Raw genomic sequence first — 20,658 nt, forward strand, 5'->3', positions numbered from 1 at the left:
GTGCAGGCGCCGGCTGTGCGCGCACCGGGCTGGACGTGCGCGCTCACACGGCTCCGCAGGTGTGAGCGCACCTTCGGGGATTGGGGACGCACGGGCAAACAGCAGGGCCGGAATTTCGCGCTGCCGGCTGGTGAACAGCAGGGAAATCTGCCTCTCCAGGGAGCCGGGAACGCTGCAGTGCCTGTGCAGGGAGCAGGCAGGAAGGAGCTCATGGCACCGTGGCTCCCCTGGGGATTACCGGCAGGCAGAGCGTGCCTGGGGGCACCCACGCAGCACCGTGCCCATTCCACACACCCGCTGAACCGCTTTAAATAGGTGCGTCCCGGGGGGGGGGGGGTTGATTGCGTGTACGGAAAGTACGAAATAAGTAAAAATGAAAATACAAGTTAATGTCCTGGAGAGCCAAAAGGGATCCTATCTCTTCCCAAAAGTTGCAAAAGCTAGGCATGTTATATGATGAAGCAGACAGGGACCAGAAGTGAGGACTGGTGCTTCTGGGCAGGCAGGGGTAGAGGGTGGAGCAAACATCTGCTGAGCGTGCTTCCAGGGCTGCAAGTTATCCATACCAGAAAGATTGTTTATGTTACCTAAAAGACAGAGGGATGTCTTATTGTGGGCATGTGGTCATTGCACTTCGTCTGTATGTGGGCTCAGGCTGATGGTTGGAGACAGCACAACAACAGAAGTGGTGGGATTTCTCCTGAAGTACTCAAAAATTGCTCTGTGGCTGAATCCAGCGCTGGGAGCCCTGGCAGAGCCTCTCAGACACTGGAGGGGCTTACCCATGGAGGTGCCAGCAGGAGTGGGGTCTGCACAGACTGAATTCTGGCTCTGTGGAGAGGAGGGAGCAAGAAGAGGTGGGTGCTGAGTGGTGCCGTGCCAGGGCTGTGCCAGCAGCCCTGAGTTTAGCCAGGCCACAGTGCACAAATCCTGCAAGGGAAGACCAAGGCAAGCAGGGAGGCTGTGGGAAGCTTGTGTTTAGCTCAGGCCAGAGGAATTACTCAAAAGCTTAGGGGTAAACAGGTGCTTAAATGCTTTGCTGGCCCGGGGCCGAGTGTGTATAGCCTGATGTACAGCATCGCTCCTCCGTGTGTGCAGCTCCATGTCCCCGCTGCCACAGGGACACCCTGAGGACATGTGGGCTTGTGCTGCTGCCCCACAGACACCAATGAGCGAACCTTAAATGGTCCAGCCAGCTCTGTCCCCACCACGGGGCTGTTGCAGTTTTTTTCCTTTTCCATAGAAGCAGACAGCAGGAGCAAAGCATTGAGAGGAGTGGGGCAGATGGAAAGAAGTCATCAGAGACTGGAGAAATCCCCACCAAAATTGCCTTTGGATGTGGCAGAGCAGCTCAGCTGGGATTGGCCAAAATGCTGAGGTACTCAGAGAGGATCTTGTGCATGCTGGTATAGCATTGAGGAAATATTTCCTCTGACACACTGGCACTGCCTTCTGAGAAACTACTCAATTTCCAGCTCTTTATGGCATTTAAACAGCAATGAACTGTGTCTTCTGTATTAATAAATTATGATGTCACTTTGTTTTATGGATTAAGCAATATCCTCTCTGGTTATTTATAACACCAAATGGATGAAAGAAAACTAGAAACAAAGTGGTTTCAGATGCTTTCTGCACACATAACTCTCGTGCTCCATTCATAGAGAGAGATTAAGATACATTGTTTAAAAAAAGGAAGAGGAAAATAAACAAGAGGTGAAAAAAAATTGAAAAAAATTCTCCTCTAGTCATGTTGCATAGAGTACCATGTTTTCACAGTTTCCCACTAAGATGTTTTGTCACTATCATTCACTTTTTAAAATATCCTTACAATAACTTGCACTCACAGGTGTATCTTGCCTCTCAAAGCCACACACAACTGTATTTAACCACAGCTTTGAGAAGGACAGGGTGTTCAAGGATCATCACCAAGGTCAGACCAGGAAGCAGTGGCAAAGCTGAGGGCATGTTTAAATGATGCCCAGTTGAACATCTATCGTAATAATAATTAGAGTGAAATGAAGTTAGAATTTTCTTTTCCTTTATGCCAATCCATTTCTCTGGTTCTATCCCAATGATCTTTACTGTGGACTTTCCCCCAGGAAAATCCCTGGTTTAGCACCTGGATTTGTGCTGGTGGCTGGATTTATGATTACTGTCTTCTCAAAGGGGCCAAAATCCAGCTGCTTTATTCGTGCCAACATTCATATTGGTTTCAGCGGGAGCAATTGCCTGAAGAGGATGAACAGGATTTAACCCAAGGTCAATAAAATTAACAAGAACTTACCTTATGGCCAATAACAACCCTTGTTTATCTCTGGGCTGGAGAATCTCTGGTAAAAGAGGTGCCTAAATATCCTTACTGTACAGCAAGTAACTAATAAGTGAGGCCATGCCCAAGGGCAGCAGGCAGAATATCTCCTACAGGGCATACGTGGGATGTCCCCTTGGGTCCCAGATCCCTGCACCCCTTTTGAAAATTCCAGCTGGTGCCCAGATGCCTTGGGGCAGGAGAAGTTTAGACCAGCTCAGGGGACATCTTCTGTGCAGTGACAGGTAAAGGTTTGGGTATGAAACCATGAAATGTGGCCAACATAGAGCAGAGCTGCCTCCTCCCAGCTGTTGGGTCTGGAGTAGCTGTGCCACGCGTTTTTTCCAAGGAAAACAAAGACCTTAGTTGCCATCTACCCTGAGACAAGGTCAAACTGAGACAAGGAGCCTCTCCTTGGCTCCTTGCACACTTAAAGGCATCCATCTTAGAATTCCACCATTTCTAATCTCTGCAGCAATATACGGCTATTTAGACAGAAAATTAGGGGTCAAATACATTGAAAAAATTCTGGGCAGGGATATTGCTGATTTTAAATTATTAAACAGTGTGTACCAGAAGTTCTTTTGCTGTGGCTAGCTGTCCCTGCAAACTCAGACTCGGATATCTTACATGCTGGGAAGTTTAATGGGGACAGAGAAAAGAGACGGACGCAGGATTGATCTTCCATACTTATTATCTGAACCAGATTGTGTTTGCTGATTCCACTTGGCATTAACAATCAAGTGTAAAACAGCTGTGAAGGAACTCATAGCAATGACAAATTAAAAGAATTACATTTTTGGAAATTGAAAGATTAAACGAGGACACTGAAATAACACTAAATTTTCTCAAGTAATACATCTTCCGGATGTCACTTGGATTTTCCCAGCAACACAAGAATAATCATTACCCTTTTGTGCCCAAAGGCCCTGATTAAGTATGTTCTTAAATTAAGCACATGCTTGAATACCCTTCCTGGATGAGGATGTTTTTTGATTCAAGCCCAGCTAGCATCTCCCATGTGGCACGCAGTTGTAATTTCATGTCCTTTACACAAAATGAGTCATGTTGCACAGCTTTTCCATGGCCAGACACCGTCCTCTGTAAAACATTGCCTGCTCTTGTTCCTCTTCTTGCCAAAAAGCAGCGCAGCCCGGGTGACGGTGACAACAAGTCAAAGAGCACACACAACACCAGGCGTGGAAAAGGCGAGGTCTGGGCTGCAGCTTTGTGGTGACACAGTCTTTCCTACTGCTTCTCCTGGGGCTGGGGACACACAGCACTGCATGGGACTCCAGAAAGCTGGGATTTTTTCCCCACTGCCATCTTTGCCCTGGAAATAGAGCGGGATTGGCGTGGTTGTGTTGCCAGAGACACACAGGCGCTCACTACCACATAATCGCATTTACACTGATATTTCTCCCAGGCATCAGCGCCCCGGCCAAGTGCCAGTGGCAGGGTTGCAGCACACAAATCCAGAGCAGCAAAATCATCAAGGAACAAAGGCTTGAACAGGGCTGTCCTCATTGTCCCAAGTACTGTGGGACATTTGGCTCCCTTTGCCCAAGGAGCAACTCCACAAAGAGCTGCTGACTCAAGGGTCCCCTCAGAGATGCCACCCCCAGTGTGACAGCTGGAGCTGGGAGGGAGCCAAATGTGCCACAGCCAGCCAAAGGATCACCATTCTCCAAGCCAGTCTGGGCTAAAGAGAAGCTAAGGCCCTGCCTAACCCTTGCTTCTTGTTTCCCTGATCCCCTCACCCCACAGCAAGCCATGGACTGCAGAGCTGGGCCAAGCACTGCCAACTAGCCAAAGCTCAGCACAACTAGCCAAAGCTGGGCCAAACTGGGGGGGGGGGGGGGGGTTCCCTATTAAAGCAAATGATGAAAAGTTCTCCCTTGACAACAGATAATAACAACATGTAGCTCTTGAAAGCACATTTGCATAAAAGACAAGGCCAATTAGAAATGGGTCCAAAACAGGCAATCCATGCTGGTTTCTGCCAGAGCCACTTTTAAAGTTCAGGTCATCTGGAGGGGAGGCTTTTTTTTCAACAGGCTCTTCTGAGGCCATTTCATGTTGCTTTGAGTATCTGTAGGCTCTGCTGTGAGAGCTGGGTTGTGCCAGGTGATCTCCAGAGGAACCATCCATCCCACAGTACTCTTTGCATGTGCTTCATGTGCCCTTTTGGCATCACTAGGGGTAAGACCAAGGTACAGAGCATTTCAGTTTAGCTGGTTGGGGTGACAGATGTGGAAAGATGTAAAGAGTACATCTAGAGATGTACTAGAGAACAGGAGTTGTTTTATGTCAGGGTACTCCACCCCTGGATGCCACTTATTTAACAATGCACCTTACTCCCTCCATTGCCTCTGACTGTGAAGTAAATTTGTCCATATTAAAAAAAATCAGCTTGGGAAGAAATGGTGCCTGCAGTCTCCAAAATGATTGTCCCACACCAGTTCAAATTCCTAGACCTTTGCTTTTGCTAAAGCTCCCTTAGATGCCTCATGCCTGGGGCTCCTCACCTCCAGCTGTGGTTCCCTGAATCCAGTGGCCCAGGCATTTTTGGGGATCTCCTGTATAACTTAACAGTGATCTGTATAATTTAACAGATCTCCTTAACTTAACAGTGCTTAAGCTGTCCATAATGATCTGATTGTTTCTGCCTCATCTTCTAGTCTTATGGCAGGTTCTTTGGGGTGGAAGGCACATATTATCACATTTCTGCATGAGGCCTGGAGAGGGTCCTTGGGGGCTACAACTGATAGTCTCTCAAAAGTGGGCTGGAGAAGTAAGAAGCGAGAAGCTGAGATGCTGCACAAAAGCAAAGCTAAGTGCTGCAGCTTGCTCTACACATTACCACACTCTGGTCAGTATTTTATACCAGCCCAGAAACCTTTGCATCTCCCTGAGCAGAGTTAAGGAGTGTGAAAATGAAGGATGACCAGTTTACAAACATTCTGTGCCCTTTCCAAAGCCAGTCCTCTCTCTCCCATGCATATTTGAAGAGGTTATCATCCGTCAAAGTATGTTAATGAGATATTATGGCTGTTAGATCGTCTCACCAGGTGTTAATCACTACCTGGTTAAACAGAGACAAATCCTCTCAGCCATGTTCTTGCTGAGGATAACAATTGAGTCTGTTCTATGTCTGTGCTCACAGGAATGCATTCACACCACCTCCCCCACCACCCCCCCCCACCATGCACATGCAGGGCTCAGGATGCTGTCTTAAACCATATACAGAAGTTCCAGGAAATCTGCCTGTGGCTTTACACCAGGACATTGTGGGCAGCGGGGGGAAGGGCAAGGGCTCCTGCCCTCACTTTTCACTAATGAGAGGGATAAAACGAAGGAACTTCATAGCAGTGGGTGCCAAATGTGCTCAGCTTGTCCCATGCAAGTGGATGTTTTGTAATAAAATTAGAAAGGCTTTACTTTCAAAAGACACATTAAAAAAACTGTTTCTGAGCCAGTGTAATGCTACCAGCAGCTCTAATAAGGTGTTCTCTCCAAAGATCCAGAACAAACTTTGTGGAGCATATTCACACGTATCTCATTTCTTGCACTTTCTGGAACGCAAAGACACTCGGGTCTTTGTTTCTGCATCTGGCTCAAGGTCTCACACTGGCACTTGGGCAGTCTCGCTGTGTTACTGCTCCAGCAGTACTTCAAGGCCTGATGTACTCACGGGCACTGCAGTTGCCTCAAATACAGTTTTGGGCCCTCTGGAAGGCACCAGCTGGAATTTTCTGAGAAATCAGTCTTTCAAAACCGAGTGGTTGTGACTTTCCTCTGACCAGGGTCCACCATAAGTGGTGGCTTTTCTCAAAGTCATCTTTGTAGCCCTGAAGAGCCTGAGCACCGGAGTTGATTTCTTCAGCCCAATTGAAGCTGGTTGCTGACCTTGGTAGGGCAAAGATTTGCCTTTACCTCTTGGCTGGTTCAAAGGTGGACCCCGTGATCTTCCCTGGAGACAGAAGACCAGAATATACTGGGGTTTATCCTTTCCAGTCTCCTCCTGAGCTTGTCTTAGGAACTACAGGACCCAGTAGATTCTGGGCCATAATCTTCTGCCTCGCAAAGAGCTGGTTACTCACAAAAATCCATCTCCTTTTGCTTCCTGCATTGCTGTGTCGATGTAAACCATCTATAAATCATTTCCACAAATGACTAAAGCTGTCTAGTCTTCATCTGAGGTGAAACAGAGGCCTGGGGTCTAGGCTAGAGCTGTGTGACAGATTTGGCACCCTTGACCTCTGCCCTCCTCTTCCCTGGAACAGTCCCCTGGCTCTTGTCTCTGCCCTCCACCTGGGCTCAGTTTCCCTCTGAGCAGCAATACCAACATGTTGTAATGTAAGAGGGTTCTTGAGGACACAGAGCTCTCTGTGCTGCCAGAATTACTGCATGTGCTCCACCAGATGTTGAAGAATTTTCCCTTCCATCCCAAGTTACCCTGGGTATTATATTTTCCTGGCTTACATTGTTATGAAATGTCAGAGCTTCGCAACTTGTCTGACTTTCTTTTGCAACGTCCCCAGGGGAACGCTTCCAAAGCATTGGTTGGGTCCGGGAAGCCCTACGGACTTGCACCATCTTTCCCTCCAGAAGAACCTCAACCATCTCTGCGAGACAGGTGAGGCATAGTGGGGTAGGAGGTGAAAGCAAGATGAGATGAAAGCAGATCTGGAAGGTAGTTGCTGGTGGATTTGTCTGAGGGCTGCCTGGGGACTGCTTTTAGTCCATATTTTTCTGTCACACAAAAGAGGGAGGAGTGCGTGGTGATATTTCCTGATGACATAGACATGCGAGCGCTTGTCAATACAGAGAGGCCCCAGCCTATCAAACAGGAAGAACTGTGTGACCTCGAGGGTGGGAACAATGGGAATAGGATGAAATTCAATTGTGCCAAATGTAAGGTTTGGCACGTAAGGCTGAAGGGCCAGAGTTTCTCTGGGAAAATAAAACGTCTCAGGTGCCTTGGCTGGTGACAGGATTGCCTTGAAACAGCAGCACAGCATGGCCATAGAGAAAGGTAAATGTGAGAGAGGATGAATCAAGTATTTCCCACAGGGGGCTGAAAAGTATTGGTGATGGAGAACAAGTACTGGTGGGCCCTGTGAGGAGGCTGCACTCAGCTTTATTCATCTCTATTAGAGAAAGATGAACTGTGACAGGACCAAGTATAACTGAGGGTGCTCGGTGGGGGCTGCAGACCCCACATAACAATAGGAAACACAAACGGATTGCCTGGTTCTGCCCAACAACATTAGTGGTTAGAGAGGACACGATTGATCTATAAATATCCTGTGTTAAACTTAAAACAATGTTGGCACAAGGACAAATGGATACAAATGGCCATGAGTGTGTTTAGCCTGGGAACTATTGACCATTGGAGCAGTGAGGGGGAGGAACAGCAAGGAGCAGCTTGTTGTAAGGCACCGCAGCATCAATTTTTGAATTGTGCCATTTGACATAGGGCTTGAGATGATTCAGTGATGCAGGAAGTGCCTTCCCTTCAAAATCCCCATTATGGGTACACTTCTGGAGCCTTCTTGCTCATATGGGTGCCCTAACTTGGCCACAGAAGAAGGCAAGGCTGCCAGTCCCCTGACTAGCTGTGTTAGGGCTTGGCATAATCGAACTCTTAATTTGTTAGTGGCAGTTATTTTGATCTCATGCATTTCTTACAGGATAAAATGGAGGCTTACATCAGTAACCAGTTCAGACTTTTTTGTTGTTTGGTTTTGGCTTTTTTTTTTTTTTTTGGTAGTTAATACTTTGTACTTATATAGCATCTTTCATCTTTCAAAGTGCTTTACATACATTAATTATTTAATTCTCCCTGTACCCCCTTTGATCTAGGCAAGTATTATGATGCTCAGTTTACAAGTGGGGAAAGCAAACATAGAACAAATCCTTGCTGCCAGGCTCATCCCACCAGGACTGATGCAGCTTTGTGGCTCAAAAAGGCAAGGAAATGTTCCATGATGTGCACTGGGTCCACAAGCAATCCAGTGGAGAGGCAGGCTGATACCTCTCCTGGATATCCCCTTGTTCCAAACAGGGAGAAGACAGAGGCTGCCAGCGAGGGCTGTGTGCAAGGCCACTCATAGGATGCTGTATGGATGATACAGGACTAGGAAATTATGTGCCCTCTGGTCCAGAGAAAGACCCAGAACTCAATTTCATCAGAGCATGCAGAACAAAGCCATCACAGAGGCTAGGTGACTACAGCCCAAGGAACAGGAATAAATGCTCATAGTTAGAAGTAGCTGATGAATAAGAGCTGACATTGATCATGTGTAGACATGCATTCAGTGGAATGATGTGAGTCTTCCCTCTCAGTTAAAAAAAAAAAATCTGATGTGTTTTTGATGGTTCTTGTAATAAATGTTTATGTTGTTTTTCAGAGTGACTGTCAAAGTCTGATTTGGAGATTTCATTGCTAAATAAGGGAGGCATTTTTCTCGCAAATTCACAGAGTAATGTTGTTTGTGTGTTTGGGTTGCTGTGACCATGTGAGGACACTGCAAATGCACTTTGCCTAGTTCCAAAGAGAAGTCTCACATTCCCCCTCTCTTTTTCACCCTTTTTAAGGGACATTTCTGTCTTACAGGGGCAAGCAGTGTAGTTTGTGAGGCAAACCAGGAACCTGGGAACGACACACTTGAGGCCCAGCGCTCATGCTGATACTGGTTTGGTGTCTGACATTGCTGCATCTCAGTGGCCAGTGCCCAGAGTGGGAGTTAAAACATCAGGGTTCTGATTTTGACAGGTATTGACTCATTTTGAGGCCAAGAGAATGTCATTTGGCACTAACTCACTGTCCAGCCTTATGGGACAAGGAATTGTGGCCCTGTGTATCCTTCTCCTGGCACAGCAATCACAGCTTGTGCCGAGAGCAGCTCCTGTGCTCCTCTGGGTCAGCCAGCACTATAACATAATGTCTTTTTGTGGAGAAAAAAGGGGGAAAGGACCTGAATTTAGTTACATTTTTCCTGCAGCAAAACTCTTTTCTGTTCCTGCTAGCATTAATTCCTAGAGAAGTAAAAATGGCTAAGGTTTTTAAATTTCCTGGCCATTTTGATATGCTAAATAGTGCCAAGAGAGTCAGTGCAAAATTAACAGAGTTCAAATCCCCATAGAACATGGAAAATGTAGTTAAAATAGTGCTGCTAAAGATTTTGTAATTAGCAGAAATTATTTTAAAGAGTAGCACTTTTAATTAGTTGTGAATGCCGCTCACTCCACATCACTATTACCCACAAAATTGGCTACACCTAAGACAGTTAAGCTCCTCACCTGCACAAATCCCTCAGGAATCCACAGGTTAAAACTGAGATCCATGGAGCTGTGCACTAACTGGCAGGGAAACTGTGATAATGGAGCAATGCTGAAAGCACAGTCTTCTAACAAGCACAGTAGAGCCAAAGACGCCGTTGCGATTGTCTTGTTGTGTTGCTCCCTCCTGCCAGAGATCCTCTGTGTTTCTCAGTATTAATCTCTTATCTATTCTTTAGGTCCTGTGTTGAAGCAGGGTTCTCCTTTACCTCATTCTAGCTCATCCCAGCTCAGTGCACCCATGGGGTTCCTCAATATTTAGTAATGGTCCTTAATTCCAGAAAATCTCCTTCTGCAACTGTGGACTCATCCTTCTCTCCAGGCCCTTTCTCTTTCTTTGGGAAGTCTCACAGTGTGGGAAGAGCAAAGCAGCACACCTCAGTTCTTAGCCTGGCAAGGTGTGCAGGGAACTGACAATGTAGGAGGGGACAGAGGCTGCCCAGATGATGAGAGAAAGGCTCTCTTGAGAATCATCAGTGCAGCAGGTCCACAGGGTACTCAGGTTACCTCCAGGTAATGCCAATGGGATGTGCATCCCTCAATGTGCCTGGTGAGCTGGGTTGAGGCCTGTCTGAGGTCAGACAGGCAGCCTGTGGCAGGGATGGGAGCTGTCCTCCTGCCATCTGAGCCCAGGCGAGTGCCTTTACAACAAGGTCACCCATTGCCTTTAATCCCTCTGCTGCAAAGGAATTACTAGCTGTATACTACAAACACTATGCCCAGGGAAATTTCAAGCTGCCTGCTAATGTGTCACTGTTATGGTGACACATTTATAAAAATCAGTTCACACACAACAATGAGACAACAGAGAGGGACAATTACAATGGTCTGTCCATGTGGCTGAAAACCCACTGACCATCCTGTGATTCAGGACCATCATTCACAGAGCTGTGCCCCATCAGGGCTAGCCTGGGGGCTCTCAGGTATCCAGACAAAAATTGGTGGGTTGATGGCAAAGGGTGAGGCCTTCTCCTAAACATCTCTTCCATGTCATTGCTGCACAAGAGGCAAGGAAGGGTATTTCTTTTAGGATGCACAGCAACATTCATGAAATCTCAACTGGTTTCAAATATGGAACTTCCAGTTCAAGCTATGTTGAGAAAAAGCACCAAAAGTTGGAGGTTATTAATACATTGTAACTAAAACTACAGGAAACTTCAGATGGAAAGGCCAGCTGTGTGGGATGAAGAAAGAACCAACAGATATCTCTTTCAAACCAGCTTTGGACAGTGAATTGAATTTGCACAGGTCAGTTCAATCTTGGCACTTCTAAACCTCTCAACAATTCACTGCACAGCTGTAATAATTTATACCACAACTTTCTGAATGTAGCTTTTCAAATCACAAAAGGACAGAAATCCCATGGTCTCGTGCCACTCTGGCAGTCACATGGCTCATTAGCAGGGCTGTAAAACCAGGAGGTACCAGGTGAGACACCTCAGACAATCCAGGGACTGGCAGCAGCAGGGAGGTGGTGCAGGGTGGGCGGCAGTGGAAAGACCCATGGAAAATCCCTGACATGACACTGAGCCCTCGTGCCAAATTTCAAACCTCTGCTCTGAAGCAAGGCTATACTCATGCCATTCAGCAAGAAGGTCACCAGAAGCATTTCATGTGGTGCAAAACAGTTTTTTCTGCCCTCTCCTCTTGTGCTCGATGCCAGGTGTTGGCCCTGCCCATTTGGCTGGATCTTTCTCTCAAAGATATCAGAGGCAGCCATACAGCATGGAAAAAATCACCTCAAAATGCTTGGCAAAGCTTTAGTTGACTGAAAAGGGGGTTGTATAATGGGATGTCTTGAGTAACTTGAAAAGCAAACATCCCTACCAGAGCTGCCTATAGTGCAGTTGGCTGTACAAGGTGTGTAAATGATTTTTTTTTGTGTGTGTGTGTGTGTGTGTGTGTTTTTTTCCAGCTGCAGTGTGTTCACCCAGCCTTAAAATTATGTCAGTGGTATCTGTGACTGTCATCTGCCTCCTGCCAGCATAGGCCACTTTATATGGGCACAGTCATGGGAAGTTGTGCCCTTGGACATCCACTGCTCCAGGAGTGTCCAACCTTGAGCTCAAGTTACAAGGCAAAAGCAAAACCAGCCTTTTGTCTCAGGCATCCATAAGCAGCTTAAACAGGCAACAAGAGGGCCTCCTCTGCAGTGACAGCAGTGTTTTCTGGCAGCTCCCTGCTGGCTTTGCCTGCTCTCCAGAGCCCAGGAGCTCTCCTCTGGGCAGCCACAGCTGAATTGGAAACACTTGAAGGATCTGTTTTGCTCTCACAGGCACTATCAAAGGGATGCTGCCAATCAAACCCTCACTCCAATGGCTCTCCATGTATCATGTGAGTACCTTGTCTGTGCTAGATTAAATTTTTTGTCTCTCTGATGGCTATAATAGCTCTTATAATCCCTCTCCTAATTTTTTTACAACTGTTTCATCCAGCAGCATGGCTGAGGGCAGACTTCCCACTGCCAGCACTGTGGATCCCAACCAAGGTTTATGGACATACATTTTTCTACACAAAATTAAGTCTCTGGTGCAAGTGAGGCCTTGTGCAGCTGTGTAAGGAGTCCTGGCATGGGCAGGTCAATGGCCTCAGTGACACAGGGAAGGTGAAGGTGGAGGTCTGGCTTGCCAGGGTGAAATTATACTTGCAGGAAAGAGTTGCCAGGCCCTAGCTGATGTCCCTGCTGTATTGGCCCAGAGCAGGGTAACAAAGGCAAATCTTTTTAGTACCTTGGCTGAGACAGCTCCTGATTTCAGCACAGTTTTATCTATAGTGTGAGTCCCTATGCCCAGACCTCAAAATAATCCATACCACATCTGCAGTCCTGGTGGGAAGCAGTAAAGGAGGAAGAGGGATGAACTGGAGGGCAGGCAATTCTGTGCCTCGAGAGCCAAAGAAATTCCAGCTCAAGAGGACTGGAAACCTTTTGTGCAAAGATGGATCATGGGGTGGAAGGGAATATTAATAAAGGCGGTACTGACTGATGGATACAGAGAGCAGAGAGCAAAGCCCAAGGGAGGCTGGGGCAAGAAAGTCCAGGGAATGGGAATGCTTGATTTGATTTTAAAAATGAGCAGTGAATGGCAGCAGGAATGGGGATGTGCTCAGCAGAGCATTGCAAGATTGGGATTCACTGCCACCGGAGATTGCTGAGACGCAGAGCTCAGGGGGTCTGAAAAAAATGCATGGGCATTTATAAAGGTTGTGGATATCTCCAGGGTTACCTCATTGGAGATAATCAAGCAGAAGGGATATAAACCAGAGCTCTTCAGGGGGCATGCCAAGTGATATATGCCTAGGGTTAGGAAAATATTTTCCTATAAGCAAGTTAGGATTGGCCATTCTGGTGTTTCTCGTTCTGGGTTTACAGGACTTGGCAGCTGGGCACCTTCAGAGAGAAGAGAGCAGAGTAGATGAGCTGAGAGCCCAGTCCAAGGCAGCAGTCCCTCTGGTCCTGTGTCCTGCTGCGTGAGAAAGCATGTGAGGAATTATAATTCCCTTTGGACATGTGACCCAAATTGCAGTGGGAATTTGCATTCCTGGTGCCTGCTTCCATTTCATGTCTGCTCCCCACTGCACAATAACACCTGCAAGAGGGTTTGTTACTATCTCTGAGAGTACAAGCTCAACAATCTTTTCAGAGACAATAAGAAGAGTATCTACAAAGGAAATCGAATGGTAAAGAGGAGTCAAAAATATGTCAATGCTGTGTAAAAGCTTATCCATACAAAACAAACTTGCTCAAAGAAAAAATCAGCTGTCACTTTAAAATCTGACATTAAGGTTTTCAAATTGCAGACCTTAATCAGGAGTAATACTTGAAGAGGAACAAAGAGAATTTATGATGAAAAATCAGGACAGTTGAGTGCTAGGCTCAGCGGGACTAACTGCATGACAATATGGATAAGAATGATAATTGCATTAGCTTAGCCTGAAATCATTGGCCAGAGCTGGTTTTTTTTGGTCAGCTGAATTTCTGAAATGGCTTCATTTACTTTTTAAGCAAACTTGGAAGTAGAATTACAAATAGATTATGACATGTCCATCCACTCTCTTAGGGGAACAGAGCATTTCAGAAAATCATCCTAACACTGGCTTAGAGCTTTTTGAAATGGGTCAAACCAAGTGCCCTTTATGGGTCCTTCTAAAATTACATTAAGAGATGAAGGTAGCTCCTACTAATGAAAGTTAGAGGATCCAAACCCACAATGCTGTCACTTTATTCCACACATTGTACTTTGACCCCAAGCCTCATGGTGACATTCCCACTTAATCCAATTTTAAGATCTTATTTACCCTTTTAAAAATCAGGATGACTTCAAACAGGCACTAATCCTCTGCCTGTTAAAAACAACAAGATACCTGTACCTGAGTCTACATTTTCTGCAATAGGAAACTGTTTAGGGTTTATCTCCTAGCTCTACAGTCAAATTCTGGTTCAAATTCTATCCCAGTGATCCCAGTCCCAGTTTCAGCTGCCAGCTCCAGGTTGCTGAGACCTGATGGGAATAGTTGGGGGTTCCCAAAGCAGTGTTCTCCCAAACCAGAGCACTGTGAGATTGCAGACAGGGGAAGCAGCAACAGATGGGAGAGAGGAGCTGACATTCCCCCACAGCCCATACCTGGACCACTGCTCTCTCTGGTAAGCATTGCTCTTATGGAACATGAATTTGCCCTTAGCAAAACTTGGAGCCTGAGCAGGGGAGAATGAATGAGGCAAAGGAGATGTGAACTGCAACAAAAATTGGCTGATCATGGCAAATCTGCTGCTGTTCCATTGCAGCATCAAATATGTGGCAGTGCTACATCTCTTGGTGCTGCGCAGAGGAACAGAACCTGTGTAGGACTGGCCTGTCCCTGTGCTCGGGGCAGGAGGCAGCAAGCCTGGTGGCACAGGCAGCACTAGCAGGGACCAGGCATCTGGGACTGATGCTTCTCTGCAAAAGGGAATGAGTTACTTTAATTTGTTCTGCACAAAATAACCAAAACATCTGTGCCTCTAATTCCTCCTCAGCAGCAGCAGCTCCAGTGCCCTAATCCCATGGCGCTGCCTGGCAGGCAGCACAGCTCTCCTGCAGCTGGCCAAAGCACCAGCTGCTGCTGGATGTGCTCAGGACACCTTCTCTGAGCAGCCTGGCTGCTGTGCAAGCCGCTGGTGGGTCTGTGGGGCCCAGGAGTGGCTGGACAGGCGGTGTCCACTGTCACACAGGCCGCCTTCATGGTGACCCAGCCAGCACACACAGCTCTGATTGCAACACAGCCCGCCTTGCTCACTGGCTGCTTTTATTCATCTTCCTCAAAGGCTTAAATAAACAAGAAACAGGTTAAAAACAAAATCTTGGCCCTGGCCCCTTCCTGAGCTGGCTGTTCCATAATGGCTTCCGGCTCTGTGCACGAGCTTTCCCCTGCAGAGGGAAGCGGTGCCGTCCTGCAGCTGCCTGGAGTGGCAAATAAGGCCATGTACCTGCCTTTGATATCAGTGCCAGGCCACTGGAGCAGCACTCTCCACACCATCCTGGTGCTTTCCACATCGAGTGGGAACTCAAGTGTGCTGGTGGGAGCTGGAAGAGGTTTGCCTTCCCAGCGCCATGGCACAAGGACACGGGGACGGTCCCTGCCAGCTCCACGAGGGGGCATTTCCAGAAGACAAACCTTGCGCACCTTTCCAAAGCCTTTTTTAAGGGCAAGAGGAATTATAAAATTCCTCTTGCAATCTGTCATGAACATAATCTTGGAGGAGCCTATCAAACGAGCTTTTGCCCTCAGGACCTGCAGTGCAAATTGCACTGGAGCAAAGCTCCTCCATCCATTTTGCTGAAGGGACATTGGGAGCTCATGGCAATGACCCCCTGCCCGAGGTCACTCGATGACAGCTGGGCAAGGCTCCTAGGGCTTTCGAAACACTTCACGTGCGCAAAATTGCCTCACAGCACCTTTGCTATGGATGTTTTCTATTCTTGCCATTCAGAACTTCTAGAAACAGATAAAAAGATGCCAAGGTACACGATGGGACTCTGTGCCAGCTACTGTGCATTTCTTCCTGCCCCAAGTTCCCTACTTTCTTGACAAGGCCCAAATTATTTTCCTCACAGAGCATCTGAGCTCTGGTTTTTTGGGTGTATTAAAGATCTTTATGTCCATCATATTGCTGCTAAAACATGCCACTATCTAGCACTGGCAATATGTTCCTTACTAGGGCTTTAGAGTGTTATAGATAAGTTATGTGGCATTTTCCATTTAAATTAAAATAGATCAAGCTAAACTCAAGGGAAGCTGATAGCTGCACTTTCATTTTATTTCATTCTATTTCCTCTTTATGACCCATGTTACACTAATAATCAAAACTTTGATTATAGGTCCCTAAGGCACCATGTTGCACACAGGCCAGGCTGGAAACTGCCTCCAGCTCTCCTATTGCCAGGATTCCAGCTGCCAGACAGTGGCAAAAGCAGGGTGATTGATATCAGTGTGGCATCTTGGGGTCATTTTCCTCCCTCTATGGAGAAAGTCTCTGCTTCTTGTCTCATCTGGCCTGAATTCTCCAGGCATGAAGATACAGATCTGAAATTTGCCTGATTCTGGCATCTGTTGCTGGTGCCAGTGGGGATCTTGAACTGCCAGCATGGACTTCGCCACACTGAGCTGCATACAAGTGCTTTGAGGGGACTCTTGCAGTGGTCAAGCCCAGAAAGGAGGCTAAAAAAACCCAGCTGCTGAGGGTAATGGTCCTGAGAGTGAATGGACTGGCCTCATGGAAGATGGAGACATAAAGGAGACACACTGTCCTGCTGCAGGCACTTGCCAGTACCCAGCTGCTGTCCCCCTTCTGCAGAGCTTCAAGAAACTCCTCTAAATGGTTTTGGCTACACCAAAAAAAAGGTGTTTAAAATGAAAAATATAACAGGAGTAATAATGCTAATCTGCAAAATGGATAGGTAATAAAAAACTCCAAGCTTTCTTGTCTCCCTCAGGTTTGTGGGGCTGAGGAATCACAGAATCATAGAATGGCCTGGGTTGGAAGAGACCTTAAAAATCATCTACTTCCAATCTCCTTGCCATGGATGGGTATGAATGGTGATGTGGTAGTGGTCCTGCTTGCTTGACTTTGCCCAGCTGAGCTCCCACACCTCAGCTCAGCTCCAAGGGCAGGTGCAGGTGTTTGCACCTCACTGTGCCTCTGATCTTCAGGAAAAAACTGTTATGGTCAAGGTCTTATTGCCTTGCTAAAGACTTCACACACCAGGGATTTTAAAGAGGGTTTGTACCATACAGGAAATCCCAAAGTGAGACCTTCTTGCAAAGGCCTGGACACTGTGCCAAGATCCGCAGGCTGAATTTTGGCCACAGCTGTTTTAGAAAAGTCACAGAGTAAAGTTCAAAGAAAATATTTAAATGGCTGCATGGCTTCTTCTCCTAGCAGCAGAGCAGATTTGTGGGGACCTGCTGCCTGCCCTGCTCTGAGTGGGAGGGTGGGGTGAGCATCACCCATTGCTTTGCCTGGCTTGGATGTCACGCCTCACCCGCTCACTTCCATGAGTCCCACACCCCTCCAGCCCATGGCTTCCTCCTCACACCTTGGAAGGACAGCAAAGGAAGCAAAGAGCAATAAAACAGAACACTGACCTTTGCATAACACAGACCTTTTCTAACTTTGACATAAATTCATGGGCTTTAATGGGCACCTGCTGAAGCCTTGGGTTTGGTGATTTAATGCCTTTCTCTTTGCCAAGGCCACCAGCAGGCATGGCAGGTTTGTGCTTGGGATCTGGGATGCAAAGCATTTTTATGCGAAGGTGATTTGTACCCCAACGGCTGTGGGGTGTGAGCACGTGTGTGGGGGGATGATGGAACAGCAACCTCAGAAATGCCTGGCTGTGGACAGGGGTCCCTGGTGGTCCTCCTGGGGTACACCACCTTCTGCCCCAGGGCCAACACTAAAGCCAAGCCATGGAGGCAGCGGATGCCAGCACATCCCCCAGGTAGGCCGTGTGGGTGGCACTGTCCCCATCCTGTCCCCATCCTGCACCCCAGGCTCTTTTTCCAGCACCCTGCATCCCTCCCCACCAGGGTGAGAGTCCCTGCTGCTCCTGACATAAAAGCACTACTCCCAGGGAATACCCAGGGTCACTGCCACCCTCGCTGTCCCTGCCATCAACGTGGGAGATCGGGACCCAGCGTGGTCTGGGTGGGCAGGGGTTCATTGTCAGGATGTGCCTCGGGCACAGCGTCTCTGCCCAGCCCAGCTTTCTGACCGCACAAAGAAAACATTTGCCCAGACACAGCCCGGCCCCTTGCCACGTTGAAAGCCTGGCTGCCGGCAGCTGGAAGGGGTCATGCAATGCCTCCCCAGCAGGACACAGAGCACAGGACTGGGAGATGAGTTAAACAAGGCTGGGTTTTAGAGCCTTCTTGAAATCTGCCCTCATAAAAGGCAGCTGTCTGGAAACCTGCTCATCGGGGGGAGGAGAGTCGCCCTCTGAAGAAGGGAGGCTTGCCAGGCCTGCCACCACCGCTGCTTGCACGCAGGCGGTGCTCCCGCCCCAGCTGCAGCAGGCTGGTAAAACACCAGGGAGGTGAATAACACTGCGGGCAAGTGACCCTGCAAGCAGGATTTCCAAGAGCTTCAGAGCCCTACGTACCATGGGGTAGCCCCCTGGGGCACTGCACACCCCAGGGAGCACTGCCAGCACAGGGGACCATGCTGCCATCTGGTCTGGGAGCAAAGGGCATGCTGGAGAGAGCAGGGAATTCAGGCGCAATGACTGAGGGGGTATTTCCCAGCTGGTACAAGGTTCAGAGGTATCCTGGATACATCCTGACAAGCTAGGATGGGTCTAAGGGCTGACTTATCCTTCCCACTGGAACAGTGGGTTTCAGTGATCATCACACATGCCTGTCTCTTCTCTTGAGTGTCTGTGCTGAGCTCTGTGCTGTCCTGCTTGTGGTCTGGGGCTGGACTGCAGTTGGTACCTATGCCTATGGAATACTTTGGCTTTCCAATCCAGGGCTGTTTATACAATGCAGAGGACTTCTCCTTGCTTGCACATTCCAGGTACATCTGGGGTGGTGGCTGAAGCAGACAGGCATCAACAGATCCCTTGATTTCTCCTCCTGTCCTTCTAGCTAAAAAGCTCAGCCCTTCCCCAAGCAGAACCCAGGAGGACTCATCCAACAGCAGCTGGGCTCTTTGCTCTGAGACAGCCGGCTCCAAGTAGCATCTGTACCCACAAACACACACTGGGCTTCTTCTGTGACTTCTGTCACATCTTCTTAGCACTCACTTGTCTGCAGCCAAGTGTCTGGAATGGGGTGGTTTCTGTTTTATAGAGGAAGGAGACTGTCCCACCTGTCTTGCACACTTGGATTTAAAAGGACTTGGCTTCCCTGCCACATCTGACCTCTCAGCCTCCTCCTTTATTCTGAAGGAGCTCAAAATGACAAGGCTCTAATAAACCCACCACCCTGTGAATGAGGGAAAATAATTTAAGAAGTGATGAATGACACATTCTTATTTACTGTAATTACACTGTGTGCTTCAGGAAGGTACTTTCCTATCACTAATCCAAAACATTTATACTTCCCTTTCTCGCAGTTTTCTGCTTCTTTATTTTCTTCTAGGCAGCCACTCCCAGGTGCATGCAGTGTTCCTGCAAGTCTCTGCCCCTTTGGAGCTAGCAGGGAGGAAGGGGATCTGTGCTTCAACTTCTCCAGCCTCAGCTTTCCACAGCTACATTTGTAGTGAAGGAAGGACAGAGGAAGAGTGAAATCCTGAAGTTTTGTTTTCCCCGTGTGTTGCTTTCCTACTACATTTTCTAATGGGCCTTGTGACAGCATGGGACCCCACTGTAGTGTGTAACCACCATAAATATCCAGGTCAGTACCATATGGCCTTATATAGCAAGTTCAATAGTGTTGCTCTAGGTTTATCGTTTTAAAGACTTTCACACTAAGATGGTAAAATATCCCAGATTTTCATGTGATTAAAAAAAACCCCAAAAAACAAAAAGGAACATGTTCTTCTATGCATGACCCGAAACTCTTTCTTCTTCTCCCAGAAGTCCATAAAAAGGCATGCAGAAGGCCTTAGGTTTTCATCAAAATGGTGAGGAACTGCTTTGCTTCTCCTGGGGCCTCCCAAAGGACTGGAATATGCTGGATGTTACCACTTCAGGCAGTTCTGAGGAGCAAGCCACTTGACTGGAAGAGTCTGCAAAGAAAAATAAAAAATCACACCAACCCTTTAGACTGTGGTCACATGGAACTGTTTTAGGAATCCCAACCACCACACATATCGGCTGAAAAGTTCTGGCTTCAGAGTTTCTCCCTCGAGCTTTGTGCAATCCTCTCATACGTCCTAGGACTTGGAGGGAGAGGATGTCTTTCACTTGGACATCTGGCACTGGTGTCCTAACAGACAAGCTCCAGGGCATTTTGTGAAATAGTCTGCAGCCTTTAGAATCTGCTCCAGACAGAAACCCAAGGACACCAGGCAATGTAGCCCACTAATGGAATGAGTCTGTCAGATACTGTTTCATGGGATGTCTCTGTGTTTCTGTGGGACTGTTATTTGCAATAGGGGCACTCATCTCCTGCATGCATTTTCTACATCCTTCCTGATTCTTAACCAATGTAGGACTTTTTCCCTTAGCTTAGCTAAGGCTTGTTGGAAATGCACAGAAACACAGTGTGGCTTAAAACATTTGCCAGCTTTTAAAATAATAATCTCAGAACTTCCTGCTCCAGACAGCACCTAACAATGTGCCCTATAGATTGTTTTCATGCACTAGAACTTTTATCCCTTATTTGACCTTTCATTCCAGACTTTTCCACCATGACCAGAAGGCTTTTCCCTTGGTATCCATCATTCCATTGTGCTCCAGATGTATGTAATTGTGCTCTAGGACAGTGGAGTTTCCCAGCTCATTTTCTAGTTGTATCCTACTGGGATTCTTTCTGTGATGAACCTTCAGGAGCCCACATTTCTCCTCTGGCACTTCCCTTCC

The 20,658-nt window shown here is 47.5% G+C and overlaps 1 long non-coding RNA gene across 5 annotated transcripts; it reads left to right on the forward strand.

Annotated features, from left to right (window-relative positions):
• The first annotated feature begins 10 nt into the window (after positions 1-10).
• LOC119708304 lies at positions 11-20,140 on the forward strand. Of its 5 annotated transcripts, none has more exons than XR_005259027.1 (7): positions 43-315; positions 6,853-6,947; positions 8,931-9,089; positions 10,807-10,903; positions 11,931-11,989; positions 13,026-14,297; positions 16,012-20,140. It is a non-coding gene; the product is annotated as an uncharacterized LOC119708304 (long non-coding RNA). The 5 variants fall into 5 exon arrangements; XR_005259028.1 differs by having other exon boundaries at positions 13,026-13,333; XR_005259024.1 differs by lacking the exon at positions 13,026-14,297 and having other exon boundaries at positions 16,012-19,528; positions 19,711-20,140.
• Positions 20,141-20,658: the final 518 nt, after the last annotated feature.

This window comes from Motacilla alba, chromosome 1A (assembly GCF_015832195.1).
Source record: "Motacilla alba alba isolate MOTALB_02 chromosome 1A, Motacilla_alba_V1.0_pri, whole genome shotgun sequence".
Taxonomy (NCBI): domain Eukaryota; kingdom Metazoa; phylum Chordata; class Aves; order Passeriformes; family Motacillidae; genus Motacilla; species Motacilla alba.